Source organism: Struthio camelus, chromosome 7, assembly GCF_040807025.1.
Source record: "Struthio camelus isolate bStrCam1 chromosome 7, bStrCam1.hap1, whole genome shotgun sequence".
Classification (NCBI taxonomy): Eukaryota; Metazoa; Chordata; class Aves; order Struthioniformes; family Struthionidae; genus Struthio; species Struthio camelus.
Genome location: NC_090948.1, coordinates 33,702,549 through 33,714,953, shown reverse-complemented (window position 1 = coordinate 33,714,953; position 12,405 = coordinate 33,702,549).

The following is a 12,405-nucleotide window of genomic DNA, read 5'->3' as shown; positions in this document are numbered from 1 at the left end:
GTTTAGGACTGAGCACTCTGTAACAAGGAGAATCCCCCTCAGGTGGGGGCAGGCTGTTAAACAAGGCTTTCATGGTAATACCTGTGAAGGAAGAAGATTTAAATTAATCTCAACCACAACTCAGTAGTATCCCTCTTTTTTTTAACACTTCAGTCAGTGTGAAGCGGTGCCCAGAGTTTAAACAACAGCAACCTACTGCCTCTATCATACTATGCTAATTTACTCATTCTTTCCTTGGGCACTAATATAATCTTTTCCCTCCACTGCCTTATAATGACAGTCTATTATCAAACAATAAGAGAAGGGGAAGAGTGAGTCTCTTCTGATTTTTGCTATTGCTAACCTTTCTGTCTTGAGCTATCTGCTGTGGAGAATGCTTAGCTATGAAATGCAAGGATTTGTTCCACCTCCTTGATGTACTTCCCTCATGGCACCCTCCCTGGCAGCTGGCATTTGGTAATCCACTGCCCAGAGGTGACTGGGGAGTCTGCGGTCCTTTGAACACAGAACTTTTGGCTACATCAACTCATGACATGGACGATTGTCCCGGGAGGTAGATTGATTTAGTCGTCGCATGGAGTCCTGTCTCTTCTCCCCTTGTTTGCTGTTATCTCCCTGGCTTCTGGACCTTGGTTGAGATCTTAAAATAGAAGAGCATTTAGGCACCCAGCTCCCATGTAAGTGGCAGCCCTTGAGACAGTCATCTAAAACCACTTTGTCTCTCCAAGGGCACAAACTATTCAGCCTGCACTGTTAGAGCTGAAGGCTCCAAAGTAATATATTTCTAGGCATATGGTTAAAAATTGTCATTTGTCAGATACTGTGGATCTTGGGACTCAACTAGAATCTCACAATACCACAAGGACTTTCCCTCAGCAATACTGTCTACTTTCTTGCCTTTCCTTTCCCATCCTAAACTAAGAAAGCAGGCATAACCTCTGAAAATTCTTTACTTTCAAGAGGTAAATCAATTCATAGTAATATGAATGTACAAGTAATGTTAAACTGGAAAATTTGGTCCTAAGTAAAGAAACAGAAAAACATGCCCTGGGCTGTAGTATTTCTGTCCACCAACTTACTAACGAACCTAAGAGAAAAGTCAAAACAAGATCCTATGTCTTTCTATTGCTCTCCTATCGCCAACTGCAAAGATAATACAGCTTGAAATATCATTTTCGATTGTCTCCCAATGACGCTGCATTCTTTCTCCTTGGTCAAACTGAGGGATTCTGCCGTATGCCTGGAATACAAGAATCTAATCTCATTCAAACCTGGTTTGTTCCCTGGTGTGACAAGAGGGAGTGTTACTATAAATAACAATCAGACCCTCAGACAAATCCAGACTTCACATGTTGGAGTGTAGTCCTCTCTTGAAGAGCATATGGCCAACTGCCCCTTTCCTCAGCAGGGAAGTGCACCCCAGTGCCTCCGACCTTTGTAGAATTTAAGTATGAAACTGTCCTCTGTACCTTCTGAAGTTACACCTCCTATTCAGGGTCAAAATCAGTCTAATAAGCAATTAAACAATGCTTCTGGCAATTGGAGGGCTCCTATGACACATTGGAGCCTCCTATGACACAGCCTATTGCACATTGGTCTTATTAATAACACTGTCAGAATTGCATTGCTAGTTATGGTACAGGACATTTTGTCCTTCCCTAACGACTAGACTAGGTTAATCCCTACAAGCTGACCTCATTCTTTAGCTCCAGCAGTTGCAGCTCACGGTTTTAAATTCGGCACTACCATATTCCTGTGCAGGAACAACTGAAACGTCATCACAGAAACATGAAAATAGAGTAATGAAAGCAAGGAACTTCTTCAAATGACATGGAATGCAATGGCACCTTATTTGCATCAATCCCTGCTGAGCTGTGCCATCCTGTTATTTACTGGGACTGTTTGGTAATTATTTCACTAGCTTCAGCATTGCTGAATTTTGTCAGTTTTCCTTGCATGCATGAGGAATCTCCTTTAAGATCACTTTTGGAGCAGATGCAGTGATTTTCCAGAGTTTTCTATCACTACCATGGGTAAGTCCCTTACAATTTATTTTTGCTGGTGCCTCCCCGTCATGAAGATTTTCAGGTTTCTAGGTATCTGAGGAGAGATTATTTCTTTTAATGTAATATTTCAATACTGTTTTCTAAAAAGGAATCTCTAAATATGCAGGGTACAGTTATCTGCATGGCGTTGAATTTACGACATTAAAGTAATAGAGGCCACAGTTGAGGTGGTATGTGGAGTAGTCCAAGCAATAATGGAAAGCTCAAGACTAGCTCACAGTCCTGTTCCTTGGGTCCACTTTTACTAATGACCAGAAGGAACGGAGGTGCTAAAAAAGCTCCACCTTGAAGTAATGAAAATATTTCCTGTATGTAATTTGCACTCCCGCCTTGACCTCAGACCTGCCTTGTTGCCATGAACTTGCCTGATGCCCTGGACTCTCACTGATCCTGGCTACCATCCCCGGGCCTGCACTGCTTGCCTTGTTCGGGTACTGTGAGATGGACCTTGGCTGGTGAGGCCCCTGCCCTGCTGGCTTGTCACCATGCTCAGTGCCCTGTCCCTTAGGGAGCAGCTGGCCCTTGCTGCTCCCTAATATAGGCTAACACTCAGAATTTTGAATTCTTCCTTTCTCAATTTTGTTTGCTTTTGGACTTGAATGTCCAACTGTTAGATCGTCACAGAATGTCCCCAGGACACAAGAAATGCTACTCTTCCTGCTCTACAGATTCTTGAAGTGGAGCTGCAGGAGGGCAAGTTATCTCTTAAATCAAGAAGCTCCTCTTGAGAATGAGGTCCCATGGTGTTGAAATTAGCAGGGGTAATGAAAAATTCCATTGTCCTCCCACTCTAAAATAGGTCTAGAGGGCTCTCCCAGAAGCTGGGATCTGTCAGATAACAAGCATTGATAGGAAAGGCACCTGCTTTGGCATCTGTACATCTTTTGGAAACTCTGCTAGAGAATATTCCTTGGGCAGTTTATACCAGCTTTGAAATGGCTTTGTGACAGGAAGCCAAGAGCTTGGCTCTTGGCCCTTGAGTTGCAAGAGCTGAGTTAGTAGAGCCATGTTGATTTGTGCTACCTGAGATGATCCACAGTAAAGTACAAAGCAGCTTAATTCTGTAGGGCCACTAGACCTGGAACCTCATTGCACACTCTACATCCTGTGGAATATCCACCTTGGAGAACTGTAAAATCAGAGTCTTAACAGGTATACTGTTCCTTACATGTGAAATAGTTAGCTTCAGGAAATAGGCTTGAGTTTATTTCATGTCTAACTTCAAAATACTGCTGTAAGTTTTTTTTTTAAATAGAGTAACTAACGTGATTGCTGTTGACTTCTTGTCTTTAAACTAGAGCATAAACTCTAGAAACTAGAAACCTTTTAGGATCATTGCATCACTAGTCTGGTAAACTAGTTCTGATTGCTGCACAAGGGTATTTCTGTGCAATGCAAAATAAACAGTCCTGTTCTCTCATTTTAAAAAAATCAAAACATGTAACTCCAAGTCAATGAATTTGACTATATGAATTTGACTTATCCTCTGCCCTTCCTACACAAGGAATTTTTGAATTAACTTTCTGTTACTTTCTGTTAATTTTGTTACTAAATGCTGCAAAATGGGGGAAAAACACTTCTAAATCAAAAGTGGAAAACGCCTCAATTTTTTTTAAACTGAGTCTTTCTACAGTTTTAAGTCCCATTACTGACACTTCACTTAGAAAAGCATTCCTTTCCTTAGCAGGAAGACAAGTAGCTGAACCATTTGCTAGAAGTGAGAAGTCTTGTCTAAATCTGATGTCCTTTTTCATAGGATCTACTTTATCACAAAGAGAGCTCAGGCATTTCCTACTGGGAACATTTGTAAGTTCAGTTTGTGCAAGAAGGAAACTGTAACAGCATACAAAAGAGTTCAATTCCTTTGGGCAATCCAACCCAAAAACTCAGCTTATATTCAAAGACGCATTTTGTAATGTGTTTTGGTGTAACAAGCAACTTGTGTTGCTGTCTAAGAGTAGAAAGAATACATCACCCAGCTTTCCAGATCACAATTGTGAACTTCAGATGCTCTTTTAGTGTATAATATCTAATGTGGTGACATGTGGTATTTGTCTGCTGTGCTGTAAAACTACTACCCAACTCTGATTTCACAGTTTGCAGGATCATCTGCAAGTCCTAAACAGGAAAGCCAGTTTTGAATGGAACAGGCACAACTCTAAAAGTAGAGCAAAGTGAGAAAGAGCAGTTTGGCTTCCTGAGGATCTGTGCCAGTGTTCTTTATGGTTTGTTTCTGAAACGTGCTTATTCAGAAGGCTTTCTGGCTTGCTTTTTAAACTTAGAACAACTTCAAACAAAAACCTACGTTCATGTTAAAAGAAAACTTTGAGTTTCAGTTGGCTTTGTGTTGTAACCATATTGAACTACTCACCAATTCATCACCAAAAAATTAAGCAGCATGAATTTGTTAAGGAAATTATGACACTTCCAGAGAACAGAAACCCGGTGTATTGTTGTTTGCGTTACCCTCATTCCTAGAAACCCTAGTCAAGTCAAAGCATTATACCAGCAGAGAATAAAAATCTCCATTCCAAAGAGTTTATCATCAAAGTATACAGAGACAAGAAATGAAGGCATACTGCCAGGAAAGTAGCAGGTAACAGTAAAACAACTATAGGTCAGCACTGACGATATAGCCAGCAGGCTCGGCAGCCTAGCCATTGTCAGTATCTTTTGCTGCTGTGGAACCAGCCTGAGGAACTGATGAAGACAATTCATGCATGTTGGAGAATGTATTCAGCGAATGATGGAGATAAGCATAGCTTGCTGATGGGATGTGAGAGCTGGCAACTCAACGCTGTCTGGAAGATGACAGGTAAGCTGGATATAGATAACCCATCAAGAGCCTTGAAAGTGAAGACCAGCAATATATTCCTCCTCTAACAGAAGAGGATGAGTCAAAGAGGAGATGTGGAGATAGCCCAGTCAAAGCAATGGGCTGGGAGAGGACTGGACTGAGATGAAAAGGGCTCAGCCTAGCCTGGTTGTTGCCAGCGTGGCGCTGCAGGCTATTTCTAAGTGTGGCTCACTTGCATCCCGTCTGCATCCTCCTGATAATCTGCCCTATATGTGCATTCAGTTAATCAAGTCAGAGGGGAAAAAGATGTCACAGCAACTGAAACAAGTTAATAAAGATCCAGATGAGGCATTCAGCAGAGTAGGCATTAATAAAGGCCATATTCCAGAGACTTTTACACAGAAAAATCTCTGTTCATTTAGAGGCTTCATTTGAACACTAGAGAAATTTGAGTCCAAGGTGATGACAGGCTGGATGACACTCCTAGTAGGAGTTTATAATAAAGAAATGGGCATGTGGCTTTACACTTCTTTGCACAGACACACTCTCGTTACAGAGCTGGGGTGGATTTTCTTCCAGCTTAAGTGTTACTTCTGTTGGCTTTGGACTCTGTGTGCAAGGTTTCGAATTGCTGCAGGGAGTAAGTAAGTCCTCTTAACATCTCTGTTCTTAACACTCATGACAAAATCCTGCCCAGATCTTGACGGCTGCTGTAGTCTGAGCCAGCTCTTGCTTCTGCTTCAGCTGCTGCTGGCCATTTTGTGTTAGGCTAGGTGCTCTTCACTGAAACCTTCTCCTAGATTCAGCTATTTTGTTATGCTCTGGTATTTTTAATTTACACATTCTTCATGCTATTTTTGGAAACAATTCAAATCCAAGATTTTTGAAAATTCAGTGATGTTACTGAGCGGTCTCCTCTCCCCTCATCCTGCCCAGATTCTTGAAAGCACTGGGAACAGCATAGGCTAGAGCACCAAAGCACAGGGCACCTGCGATAGCACGAGCTGTGCAGACTCGCGCTACAGTCAGTAATATAGCTGTCTGCTTATTAGTGCAGTAACAGAATTTTCTCCCACCAGTGGATTGACAATCACGTCTTGATTCTTTACAGGCTCACTGATACTTCTAGAAAGGACAGCATTTCTTTTTCAATGATACAGGGACTTTGTAAGATGTGAGTGACAGTATGTGCCAGGAAAAACAGTTTTGTAATTGGCGGGGCAGTATATGTATTCATGTGGATTGCCTGAAGACAATAGTGGTGTTATCTGAGGATAAAGATGATAATTCTTTAACATGAAATGGGACCACACTTTCTTTACCTTCCGGTTATCATTTCTCAAACCTCAGGGTTCTCATTCTGATTGCTGTGTGGGGATACTTCTCATTGTACTTTCCTTAGACTTTTCATTAGAGGCTTGTGTGTGTCCATTTCTGTCTTGTATCTTTCCTACAAAGATATTTATATGGCCCCTCCCCCCCCCCAACAAGACAGGCTCTAGTCACTGAGTTCTTTCCATTACAGAAGTAACTACTGCGTAAGCAGAAAAGATGAATAATAAAAAAAGCTGACGGTACCAATTTCTTCCTGTGAGCAGTACCAACTCTCTTCTAATGCTGACCCAAACTTGGTACTGCTGTCTATGTGTAATGGTGGTCAGTACTTGATGGGGGGAAAATACTTCATAAACAGAGTTTCTTTGTAATTTTATCTCTCCACTTTCCCCCGCTCCCAAATAACCCTTGGTGATCTGAGTCTATTCATGCTGAGCAACACACTCTTCTGTTGTATTTCTGCACATGCAAATCTTTTGTAACACTTGCTCTCAGCAAAGACAACACATAGCTTAGAGACCAGTAGCCTGTGAACTAGTCCACCACAAACTGAGTTGCGTGTGGTGCGCACCTAATTTCTTATGGGCAGGAGAACAGCAAGAACAGTTTAGGGTTTGTGTCTAATTATTGCACGAAAGATGAAGAGACTGCTTATACTTCAATGATACAGCGACTTCTCCATCATTTTTAAAATGTTTTTTCCCTGTCTGCACTTGGCACTGAACTGCACCAGCACTATCAGTTTTTTATCATACATATAAGAAGGGCTGGAAAGGTGAGAGCTCATATTTGGGAGCTGCAAGTATGGAAGTAACCAAATTACTTGAGGTGAAGAGTTTCGCTAACCGGAGTTCCTTGGAGAATGGCAGGCCTTGCACAGAGGTTAAGCCATAGGAAACAAGGAATGGATGACTCTTACAGCTCAGCTCATAGAGCAAATTAACAAGCTGTTTTGGAGGCACTGCAAATTAAACTTTGGGGGGCTGAAGAGTTCTTTGGGTGGCTACTTTGAAATTGTCTTCAGACTCTGTGTGGATGGACAAGAGGGGCTGAGGTTGGGAATAACTTTTCAAGTTATCTGGCCTTGAAGCTGTAAGCCACTGGAGGAAGCTGGAGATGCCACTGGAGAAACTAAGGCACTGTAGCTAACTGGATTGTGTCTTTCCATAGTGGCAGCCAAAGGCTAAATTCATACCATTGAACAGAGCTGATGCAATCTTTTATCAGTAAAAGAGATGGATTATTTTTACTTTTTTGGTAAGCCTTAGAAATCCTTGTGTTTGAATGGGCACTTCCAAAACCTCTCTCCTGGTCTGGCCCTTCTGTATTCAGTCCAGCTGCTGGACTCCCACTCTTTCTATGGGTCTAAACAGCTCTGAAGCGTTCCACACTTGCTGACTGCATCCTGCGGTTTGTGCTCTTCTCATTCCTCACAGATTTTGGCTACTCTATAAAATTAGAATTACCTATGAGGTGAATTATTATTCATTTCTACAGCTGAGCAGAAACTGTTGACTTGATTTACCGTTTTCTATTTTGTCTATTGATTCTTGGGTAGTCCCAGGAGCATGTTCCTATAAAGGGCTGTAGAGAACTTTGTACTCAACTTAACAGTTTTATTTACAAAGGGTGTTCTTGCCTCCACGTCCCTTGCTAAGTTGCTCCAGGCATGGACAACTAAATTTAATCTCTATGATTAACAGAGCACCAAAGATGTGTGCTACACAACTCGTTTCCTATTTCACTATTTGGGATGTCAGAATTATAGTACGTTGTCTGGAAACTCCTAGGATGTGAGAGAACTCCGACCTCACGGATCTTAGCTGTTAACAGACAGAAAGAAAACAAAGCGTGGAAAATGGATTCCTGTATAAAATGAACAATCAGTTTTCATCTGCGTATCTAAGCAGATAAGTTTATTGCAGATACTGGTACAAAAGTAGGTCTCTGAAAAAAGCTTTGAGAGAAATGTATTTTCAGATGTTACAGCCACTAATGAATGATACACAAAATCAGATATCCAGGGCTAACAACTCATCTGCAAGACAGATTTCTATGGATTTTATAGTATAGTAACTTAGCCAGCTGCTGAGGAGAATGAGATGGGCCTTTTAAAATCAAGGACGGAACCCAACATTGGGTAAGTTAAAGGGCAGCCTTTTCTGGAATCAGTACAAAGGCTTTTGAAGGAATGAAGATGACGGTCAGTCCCACAAAGCAAGAAGGAATTTGATATTCCTCTAATACCATGATCTCAAATTCCATTAGTAAAATTAAATTACAAGGTTAGCATTGTTATCCTCAAAATGTTTTACAAGGGTATCGCTATCACCCTCCCCATCACAGTAGGGGAAAGATCACATAACTTATTAATAGGCCTTGTAAACATCCACCTTCTGTGTTCTGGGCATTCCTAGTTGTGGTAACTCAGATCCCAGAACTGTGTCTGCACTCAAAGAAGTGTGAGAGATGCTCACCTTGCCTATTACTGAGTGGTCTACTTCTCTCTCCTCAGCCTCACCGTGGATGAGGAGAGTTTAGGGGAGCCTAGGTGATCTTTTGTAAATACATCTCAGGGAATTAATGCCTGGCTGACTAGAACCCCGATCTTCCAACTCTCCTGGCCCTCTGCAACAGTAATTTGTTGATCTGCTAAGAAGCAGATTACTCATTCTTTCAGTCCGCTCTGTACTCCTGGAGATGAGCTAAAACCTAATCCCACACAGCTCCCAGACAGAGGAGAAAAGGAAACTTTCCATTGCAAAAGAACTCCAATGCTCATCTTGACCTTAATTAATCTTTCGGTTTTACCCATGGATTATCTTTCCCTTGTCTTGTTAGGCAATTTTCTCTGCTTCATGGAAGGACCGCAGAGTCCATGATTTTTATGCTACTTCCGCTTGTAGTTTATAAAAAGCTAGGAACAGACGCTAACTATCTGTAGGAAGTGGTGCAGTTTAAAGTCACAACTGTAAAATTGGGAAGGATGTCCTCACCATATCTCAAACTGATAGAATTTGGAGATATGAATCTTGCAGGTTTTCATTTCTAAAGAAAGGACTCTGGAGGGTAAAGCAGACCTGTGCAGTAAAGCCAGACGGGCTTCTCGTGTGATTTCACATATAAGGCTGTGGAGGAAGTGTTTGCAAAATTTAGGATGAGCAGGATAGCTTTAGAAAATACCTGGGGTCATGAACTAATAATTTTTTTCTTAAAAGCGTCCTAGAGATACAACACAGGTAACTTTTTTTTTTTTTTTTTGGTGGAGAATAAGCATGGAGAATAAACACAGGAAGGCTAAAGAGCAAATTTCCCTCTAGATCCATAAGGCTAAAATTCTGATGACTCAAGTGAAGTAGTCTTAACTGAAAACAATCTTTGTTCAGCAATTATTTTTAATTGTTTTCTCTGGTTTAATATACATTGTTTCCTCCTACTTAGCTCATATTTTTTAAGTACTGAAAGAAAAATGAAGTTGTTTTGAATTTTCTGTTTCTATGTTCTGTTCACAATGGGGATGGGATCATGTGCCAGGAGCTACCCTATTGCTATATATATATACATATATTGTGCTTATATACAGAATTATATATAATAGTTCTTATAAAATTAGGGACTTGTCATGGCAAACATTCCAGAGCTTCTCTTCAGAAGAGGTCATTGTCTTTATGACACTGTGACAGACTGTTAAAACTGTTCTTGGTTCTTTTAAGGCACTTACTCATGATTTGCAAAATCAAGCTTACTGGTAGGTTCTTAAACAAGGGCGATGAGAGTAAGCTAGGAAGTTTTATAGTTCAGCAATCCCTTTTTGTGTTTGCTGAACTGAGGCAATTGTGAGACAGATCTCCTACAAATAGCAAAAAGGGAAAAAACATCACGTTCATGAAAGTTAGAGGATCCTATCAAAATGACTCTTTGTGGTAGGGTATTTGCTACAGGATTTTTTCAGCTTCCAGCACAGAATGGTACACAGTCCATTAGTCCAGCCAGTGTTCAAATCTGCATGTTGCTACTTCTGAGCTCAGTTTTTTTCCTAGCAGTGCCAATGTCTAGATAGTTCTAATTTTCTGTATACATTGTAAGACCATAAAAGAGGCTTTTTCTATCTTAAACCTGTAGACTTTTGGAGAGAGATTGTTTGGAAAGTTAAACTATAGGTGAAAGTACAGGAGATAAATGAGATAATGGTGTATGCAGGCACTGTCAAATGGAGCAAAATAAATCCATGAACACCGAATACTAAACTAAACTAAACTAAAAGTTTATAATAATTTCAGAAATTACTCATGGTATGCCTAATTGAAGTTAGATGACAACCATGTCTGAAAGTGTTTGTTAGTTTGAAACTGCATGTAAAACAAGCAAATCTGGGAGAAAAAAGTTTTATGAATGACTTGTTACTACATGTGTCCTCGCTTTGCTTTACTTTCCAAACTCCAGGTACAGCAAATGAGATTACTCAGGCTTCACACCTTGTGCAGTTCTAGGACATCATTCTTCTTCTAAGGAAGCTGAGGTAACCAATATAAAATAGGTCAGCTGCATCACCTCTAGCAATTGGCTACAACGGAAGATCACACAACTGTCTAACATGACAGCGTTTCCCCTGAAGATGAACCTTAGTCTTAGGGTCTAATTTTCAGAAATCATTTCACCTGCAGTTGCAAGTGCTCAGCATTCACAAAGGCAGGTCCCAGAGGCAAGGAAGGACACCAAATCAATAGCCCACTTGGGAGTAGCAGCCCCCTCTCTCTGGAGAAGATTTAGTCTCTTTCCTTTATACTGTATATTCTTTTATAATATCCTCTCAGCAACTGCTAAGCTAATCAAATTCATCTGTCTGGAGAGGCATGTGCAACAAAGCCAAATCTAATGAAGCAAGAAGTCACATAGTTTCTGTAAGGTCTGATCTACTTTAAAAAGGATTACACTTGCTGCTTGTTAGTGTTATATTGCCTGCCAAATACGTTATCACCCAGAAATGCTGAAGAAGTGGATGCTTCCAGGCTAACTGGAAATAACATTTTTCAGTGCATTGACTTACTGTAAAGATGAGAGGAAATGAGAAGAAAAATGGAATCTGTGACCCAGGGGAAACACAAACTTAATATACAAACTGTATGTAAACAGATTGTTTAGGCATTACTCCAAACTGAGACATACAGGAGAAAACTAAGAGGATTTCAGCAAAAACAAAATTGGTATACAAAGAACATCTCCCATCTAGTATTTATGCCTGTCCTTGAAAATTCTATGCCTTGAAATTTATGTCTCATCAGCTTGGTAAGAGCAGGATGTGACTTCTATGGATATAAAGTGCACACAAATAGGAGATCTCCCACTTTTCCTTTCCTCCCACTTCAACCATTAAAATGTACTTCCTACTCTGCTCCCTTGATGAGCCTTATTTAAAGACACTAGGAGTTTCTGCTAGTTTCATACTGTGGCTTTCTGTAAAGATGTATTCTACCTTTATAGTAGCAAAATGTAGTATTATCTTTCAAAAGGGTCCTGTCCCTCAAGATGTCCAACATCACAAATTACTGCCTCATATCTACAGTGTTCATTGAATGCAAAGCCGTATGCTTACTGCAGCAGCCAAACCATGCATGCAAGAACACGTAATGACAGATTCTGACTTCACATCCTTGTCTTTTGAACTGCATACCAGTAAGTCATATCCACCTTTACCCTGATATTAATGTGGATGACGTCACATGTGGAGATAAGGGGGAAGAGAACGACTACAGAATCACAGAGCGACTCAGCTGGAAATCCTCAGGTGATTAGCTACCTCTGAGCTCAGTTCTGCCACATACCACAGCCAATTTAAACCTAGCTTGGGTGAGTCTACCATAACGCTGCAAGGCAGGAACGCTCAATGAAATCTCTCTGCCGCTCAGCAATAAGGAAAATACAAAAAGTCCGCTAATAATTATTTCTGAAATGTCACAGTTTGAGAGCTTGTAGCGTCTCAGAAATCTCTCCTCTGGTTAGCGTTTAGTGGCCTGGTGAAGCAAGGCAAACGCTACCTTCCTCAAGGGGCTGTGAGGAAAGGGAATTTGCAGCACTACAGTGCCTTTGATATAGAGGCACAGGTCACACATACCCATGCTATACCTCCTGTTCATGCAAAGAAAGGCCTTTTCCCCTTAATTTAAGGTCAGGTACTGCAAGTGCTAATTCAACAAAAGGTATATGAGA